Source organism: Oryctolagus cuniculus, chromosome 11 (genome assembly GCF_964237555.1).
Source record: "Oryctolagus cuniculus chromosome 11, mOryCun1.1, whole genome shotgun sequence".
NCBI lineage: Eukaryota > Metazoa > Chordata > Mammalia > Lagomorpha > Leporidae > Oryctolagus > Oryctolagus cuniculus.
In genome coordinates, this window is record NC_091442.1 from 82876241 (window position 1) to 82883585 (window position 7345).

At 41.5% G+C, this 7345-nt stretch overlaps 1 pseudogene; it reads right to left on the minus strand.

Annotated features, from left to right (window-relative positions):
- Nucleotides 1-4259: 4259 nt before the first annotated feature.
- On the minus strand, nucleotides 4260-5174 carry LOC100351149 (Y-box-binding protein 1 pseudogene; annotated as a pseudogene).
- Nucleotides 5175-7345: the final 2171 nt, after the last annotated feature.

Genomic DNA, 7345 nt, shown 5'->3' on the forward strand with positions numbered 1-7345 from the left:
CAGGCTTTTCTCTGTCCTTTGTAATAGTATCAATTATTACTATGGCTGAATGACGGTCTAACTGTCCAGCACCAGCAAGATATTTCCTTCAGTTAGATGTGCTCAGGTAGGTGGGTAAATTCATGTGGATGGGATATGTGATAATGACCTGAGGGAAGGAATGGCATGAGCGGGAGCCTTCAGAGTGGCTGTACAGTGTCCTACCTGGGATCCCATTTATCATTGTTCCAAGTTCAGATAGGCCAGCTCTAGTGACCCAATAACGGCTTTAGTTCTCTGTCTCTGTCTCTCTGTTTCTCTCTCTCCTTCTCAAGTTTAAAGCTTCTCTTGATTTTATTTGAAATGTTAATGCCATGTTACTCAAAGCTTGATATGCAGATCAACATTTTCTGGGATCTTGTTAGAAATGCAGATTCTTTGTCTCTCTACCAGACTTGAATCATATTCTGCATATTAACAAGATCCTCATCTCAAGAATTAATTACCCTAATGTGCTGACCCCTTTATTTCTTCCCAGCCCATCACCTCCCATCTTTTCATCTTTCTTCATCCATGCATTATTACGACCTCCTTTAGAACTTCCGTGGACTATTACTTGAATAACACTTTTAAGCAATACTTTCAACTTTTTTGTCCTCTGGCTGTCTTGATTTTTTTGTTTGTTTGTTTCATTTGTCTGACAGACATCCAGTTGTGGGTGAGTGCATCCAGATGTCTTCTCTGTGCTCACATCTTCATGGCTCTGCCATCAAAAGCCACCCAACAGGGCCGTTTGGTGCCAAAACACTAGGCCTGTAAAGTTTGCCAATTCCTCCATGTTTCGCTGGTAAGTTGTCTTCCTCTGTCTGCAGAAATTGTTTAAAAATTCCATATTCTATTCAAACCTCAACATTTCTTGACTCCTCTTCATTCTCAGCAGATGACTTCACCTCCCACTTCCTGAAGAAAATAGAAGGCATCAGATGGGAACTCCCTCAGCTTTCTGCTACCAAATCCAAACAGGTCCATCTGTGCTCATGTTCTTCTATTTTCTGTCTATTTTGGTATAGGAAATATCTATTTTTTTTTCTCACTTAAGGCCAATTCCTCCACCTGTACTTTGGATTCGATCCTCTCATGTCTTCTCATCACATCACCAACCTTATATTGTCAATTCCTCCCCCAACCCCATCCACACTGTACTGTTTTTTCAACAAATCTTTCTCAATTGAATTATTTCCCATTATATTTAAATATCTCATGTCTCTTTCATCTTAAAGCAATCTTCACTTGACTCCCACATTCCACTTCTAACTCCCTATTTTTCCTCATTTAAAGTTTTCTAAGGTGTCTCATTATTTGTTGAGAGATTCTTATTCTTACCTCTAACTCATCTTTGAGTCTTCTCCAATTTGGCAGTTGTTTCTAGCACTGTACCAAAACTAAGATTACCAATGACCTCCCTGATTTAAATCCAATGAATATTTTTCAATATTTTTTTTTCTGATTCTTAGCATGTTCTCTCTCTCTCTTTCTCTGAAATGTTTATTTTGGCTTCAAAGACATCATGCTATCTAGAATTTCCTTCTTACATTGTAGAAGTTCTATTTTTGTTATATTGCATATTGACCTATCTTATGTAAGGTTCTCTCTCTCTCTCTTTCTCTCTCTGAAATGTGTTTATTTTGGCTCCCAGGACCTCATGCTATCTAGATTTTCCTTCTTGCTTTGTGGAAGTACTATTTTTGTTACATTGCATATTGACCTATCTTATGTAAGGTTCTAAGCCCTTTCCTCTTTCTGTTTTGTACCCTGTTACAGCTTAGGTTTTCTAGGTAAATTATTGTTATTGAAATAGAATTGGAGGGCAGGGATGTTTGTTATTCAAAGCCTGTGGAAGGGTGGTGACAAGATGATATGAAAAGAGCTTAAACATTGATGTGGGCTAGCAAAGCCTTGGCCATACCAATGAGGTGTTTTGAATCACGGCCTCATCCACTTTAGACCAAGATGGCTTCACCTTCATGCTCCTGTCTTGCTTATTCACCAGTTATGGGATGCTCTGAAAATTATTGAGATCCTGGGGCAAGTGTTGTGGTGTAGCAGGTTAAGCTGCTGCCTACCGTGCCATATGGGGACCAGTTTGTGTCCCAGCTTCTCCACTTCCAATCCAGCTCTCTGCTACTGTGCCTGGAAAGATGGCCCAAGTCATTGGGCATCTGCCACCCATGTGGGAAACTGGATGATGTTCCTGGTCCTTCCTTCAGCGCAACCCTGGCCGTTGTGGCCATCTGAGGAATGAACTAGCAGATGGACTTTTTTTCTCTCTCTCTATCCATTTATCTCTCTTCTCTCTCTCTCTCTCTCTCTCTCTCTCTCTCTCTCTGTGTGTGTGTGTGTGTGTGTGTGTTTCTCTCTCTGTAACTTTGCCTTTGAAGTAAATAAATAAATAAATCTTTTTAAAGAATGAGATCCTATGAGGAGGCTCTCAGCTAAGGCAGACCTTGAAAGAGCTGGGAGATAGAGCTGGCAGATAGGCTTTCTGCTGATTTCATGCTTTCTCAATCTAGGCATCAAATCTTTGTTGGGAGTGGTTCTGAAGGAGGCACTCTGTGTCTCACATTCTCACTTCTATGGAGTATTTTTGATGCCTGTGACTCAGTTTTCATCAGTTGGATAATGATCCAATTTTACACTTTGAGACTAGACATCTGAGTTTCTACCCATTGTACTCAGTTGCCTATCCAATATTTCTACTTACATATCTTTAAGAGGTCTAAATCCCATCAATCAGCACATTTTGTCAGATTTATCTCCTAAATATTTGTAAATCCATTCAGTTGTCTCCTTTTCTACCACCACTACCTTAGTACACACTGCTAATTTCTGTAGCCTGAACTCTCAAGAAAGCCTTCTATCTGGTTTTCTCATATCATTTCACCTTTCCTCAGTGTACTATATTGCAGCCAGGGCAACATTTTTTTAAATACAATTTTGAGTATCCTACTTCTTCCTTATGCCTTATTCTTATTGTTTCAGGACTTCCCTTTGTTATTTCGGATGGAGATCAAAATAATGAACATAATCTTTTTTTTTTAAAAAAAGATTTATTTACTTATTTGAAAGACAAAGTGAAAGAGAGAGAGAGAGAGAGAGAGATCTTCCATTTGCTGGTTCACTCCCTAGATGGCCACAATAGCCAGAGCTGGGCTGATGCCAAGCCAGCAGCTAAGAGCTTCCTCTGGGTCTCACATATGGGTGGCATGGGACCAAACATTTGGGCCATCTTCTGCTCTCTCGGGTGCATCAGCAGGAGCTAGATGGAATGGAAGTGGAACAATATGGGATATCAGTTGTCACAGGTGGTAACATAGTGCTGGCGTCAGTCTTTTTTTTTTTTTTAAATGTATTTATTTATTTGAAATGAGGAGTTACAAAGAGAGGCGAAGGGTGGCTGAAGGAAAGAGAGAGCTTCCATCTGCTAGTTCACTTCTTTTTATTTTATTTATTTTTTATTTTTGAAAACCTTTATTAGCAGGTGCTTGCAATTTGTTGAGTTTTTTGAAAAAATCAAGTTGTAAACTTTTATTACAAATTAAAAATGAAGTTGTTAAATATCTCAACTTGACCAGATATGAATCAATTTAAAAACCTTTAAAGATGTATTGAGAAAACCCAGGTTTTTTTTTTTTTTTTTTTTAAAAAAAAAACCATGTTTGTCGCTGGCACCGTGGCTCAACAGGCTAATCCTCCGCCTAGCAGCACAGGCACACCGGGTTCTAGTCCTGGTCAGGGCACCGGATTCTGTCCCGGTTGCCCCTTTTCCAGGCCAGCTCTCTGCTATGGCCGGGGAGTGCAGTGGAGGATGGCCCAAGTGCTTGGGCCCTGCACTCCATGGGAGACCAGGAGAAGCACCTGGATCCTGGCTTTGGATCAGTGCAGTACACAGGCCGCAGTGCGCCAGCTGTGGCGGCCATTGGAGGGTGAACCAACGGCAAAAGGTAGACCTTTCTCTCTGTCTCTCTCTCACTGTCCACTCTGCCTGTCAAAAAAAAAAAAGTTTGTCTTTACCAAAAAAAGACATCTTTAGGTAAAAATACTAAAAACCCCATGCTGCACAGATAATGCAGATAGTTCTAGTAAGCTGATCAATGGGCAAAAAGCAAGCACTAAGGTCTTCAGCTCCAATCTTTTGTTCATTTCTTATTGCCGTAATTTCATATTCATTTTTTCTTGTCGAATGACTAAACTGGATGATGGTAGAGATGTTAAGCCGACATTTACTCAGCACTGCCCTGCTCAGCCTCAGGAGCAGACGAATTCTCAGCTGGTGGATCAGCTGCTTTTGTCTCTTTGCCATCCTGTGGTTTAGGGATATCTGGGCGTCTGTGTCGGTACCAGACGGTGAGGTGGCTGCTGACCTTGGGTCTCATCTCCTTGATTCTCCTTATCTTCTTCATTGCCGTCCTCTCTAGGCTGTCTTTGGCGAAAAGGACCTCTGCAGAATCGTGGTCTATAACCCTGATACATATTCTGTCTTACTGGTCTACCTTCCTGGTTGTCGGCACCTTCCATCACTTCTCCCTGCACAGGAGGGTTGGAATACCCTTGGTCGACGCCCATAGGGTCTCCGCATGTAATAAGGTGGCAACCTTCGCCTGTGGTAGGGCCTGGCCTTCGGGAGCGCTCTCCGATCCCTCATTCTTTTCCCCACTCTCACTGTTCTAGTAATTCTGCTGGTAATTGTGTGGAGGACCCCCACGACACGGATAACATCTATAATGGTTACGGTCTGCTGCATATTTACTGCCTTGCACTGGAACTCCACCTGGGCCTGTAATATTTGCAGCCTTCACATCCTTTTCTCCTTCAACAACATCAAACTCCACAGTCTCTCCATCTCCTGCACTGCGAAGGTACTTCCTGGGGTTATTCTTCTTTATGGCAGTATGGTGTACAAATACGTATTCCTTGGTGTCATTCTTGCTGATGAAACCATATCCGTTTCTTACATTGAACCATTTTACTGCTCCCAAAGCCTTCCTTGCAATGATCTTCTTGTTTCTGCCAGCAGGTGCAGCCAATGTGAGGCCGCTGGGGCCACCCCTCCCTGCACCGCTGCCCATGGTGCCGGGCTTGGTTTCCGCAGTGCTGATGGCAGGGGTGGCGAGGGAGGTCTCAGCCTCGGTGATCATGGTTGCGGTGATGGTGACTGGGGCTGGCTGCGGCAACTGTGGCTCTTGCTGGGGTGTGATTGTAACTAGGCCCGTGGCAGTGGTGGGGCTGCTCAGGGCTCTCTGGGATCTGCTGTCCGCTCCTGCCACGATTCAAACTCGGTTCACTTCTTTTAAGTGGCCACAATAGCCAGGCCTGGGTGAGGACAAAGCCAGGAGCCAGGAACTTCTTCCAGGTTTCCTACATGGAAGCAGGGGCCCAAGTACGTGGGTCATTTTCTGCCACTTTCCCAGGTACATTAGCAAGGAGCTGGACCAGGAGTGCAGCAGCCAGAACATGAACTGGCACCTACATAGGATGCCAGCATTGCAGACAGTGGCTTAACCCACTTTGCCGCAGTGTCAGCCCAAGTGCCAGCTTCAAGGGATTTTGTGGTTTGACTTCTGCCTGTGTCTCTAGCCTACCTTTACTCCCTGTCCCCTGACACTCCACAGTTCATGCATCCCAGTGATACTGCTTTTTTATTTTTAGTTTCTCTAAAGGGTTCACAAAATCTCACAATACTGTTTTCTTTACTGGAAATATTCCTCTCTCAACATTCAATATATTAGCTCTTATGACAACTCCAGCTCTCATTTTAAGCCTCATATTTTAAGAAAAGTATTCCTTAAGCCTCTAGTATTGGATGGGACTCATAAAATTCTGTTGTATTCTTTCATAACACATGTTAGAATGTAAGTATATATTCGTTCATGTGATTATTTGACCAATATTTCACTTCTCCAATAGCAGTCTCTATGAGAACATAAAACCACTTTCACTCTTCAATATTCCCGGTACTTGGAATATTGCCTGATCCAGAGTAGGTTCTCAATACATATTTTCTGAATGAAGACAGTCTCCTAAAGTAGACCATCTGACAGTGTTTTTAGCCACCACCCAAAATGTAGACCCTTGTGTGAAACTTTTATTCCAGGCTACCCAAGAGGCTATTGGTTTTGTTTGTTGCTTTTGAGGAAAAGATTGATCAAAGTCCATGTAGTGTGACCCCATGCACCAGCCTCAGTCAATCGTAGGAATTACATGCGTGTGGTTCCTTTCTCAGATGGTGTTCATTGGTATAGCAGGCCCTTGAGAATGAGAGACTTTTCTCCACTTTAGGCCTTCATTTGTTTATATTAGATATTGGATGACATTAGATCAAGAGTCTTTGTTAGATATAAGAGGAGCAATACCTACCCAATACCCTGCTTCTCTGACTGTTTTGTGTAATGTTATTCTACAGCACAATCCTTAGTAAGGAAGCTATAGTTAATTGCTGGTAACTATTATTGAGTAGGAATGTTCATTGCAATTAGCTGGCATTGCGCAAGATCTAAACGTTTTGTTCATATAAACTCATGAATACTGATGACTTTCCTTTGATTGGAAAATTCTCAAAGTGATTTGCCACACAGAAGGTTCACCAGTACCAGCCAGGTCTCAGGCTGCAGCTGGGGGCAGCTGTTTCAGACAGCACAATTAAGTCCTTCAAAATGCAAATGCAAAGAACACCTTATTCAATTGAAGCTTCAGGGGAAATTTAGAAAGGCAAATGCAATCATGCAAATTGGACAGCTGCCAAATAAGGATTGGCCAACATCTTTAATTTTACAAAGAGGACCATTATCAATTTTTATGTATAAATTCCCATCTGCCCCTGGAGAGATAATGACTCCTTTAGGGCCCAAAGTGAGAGTTGTTTTTATGGGGAATCAGTAATATATAAATAATAATGTTGATGCCAAGATACATAGAGCATCTGCTGTCAAACAATTATACTGGGTAGAATTAGACAATGTTAAGCAGTAGCAAAGGTCTAGAATTCTCATTATGCATAGATTTCCATTTTTGTTGTGAATAACTGCATGGTTAGAGTACATGGAGGATGAGCTTATCACTTAGCATATTTTCAAAAAATGGCTCGGAAAAAATTTAGTTTAATATATACAAACAAGATTTAGAAAATAGAAGTTATTTTATACTTATAATTTTTCTTACTCTCAAAATGAAACTGTAAAAGAGAAAATTCTTTTAGTTTACTGGGTAGTCTTCCTTTCTTGAGAAGCTAAGAGAACAAGTGAAAAAGTTTCTTAGTTTTTTATGTCAAGAATTAATTAATTAAGTATATAATCATCTTATTGAGCATCAA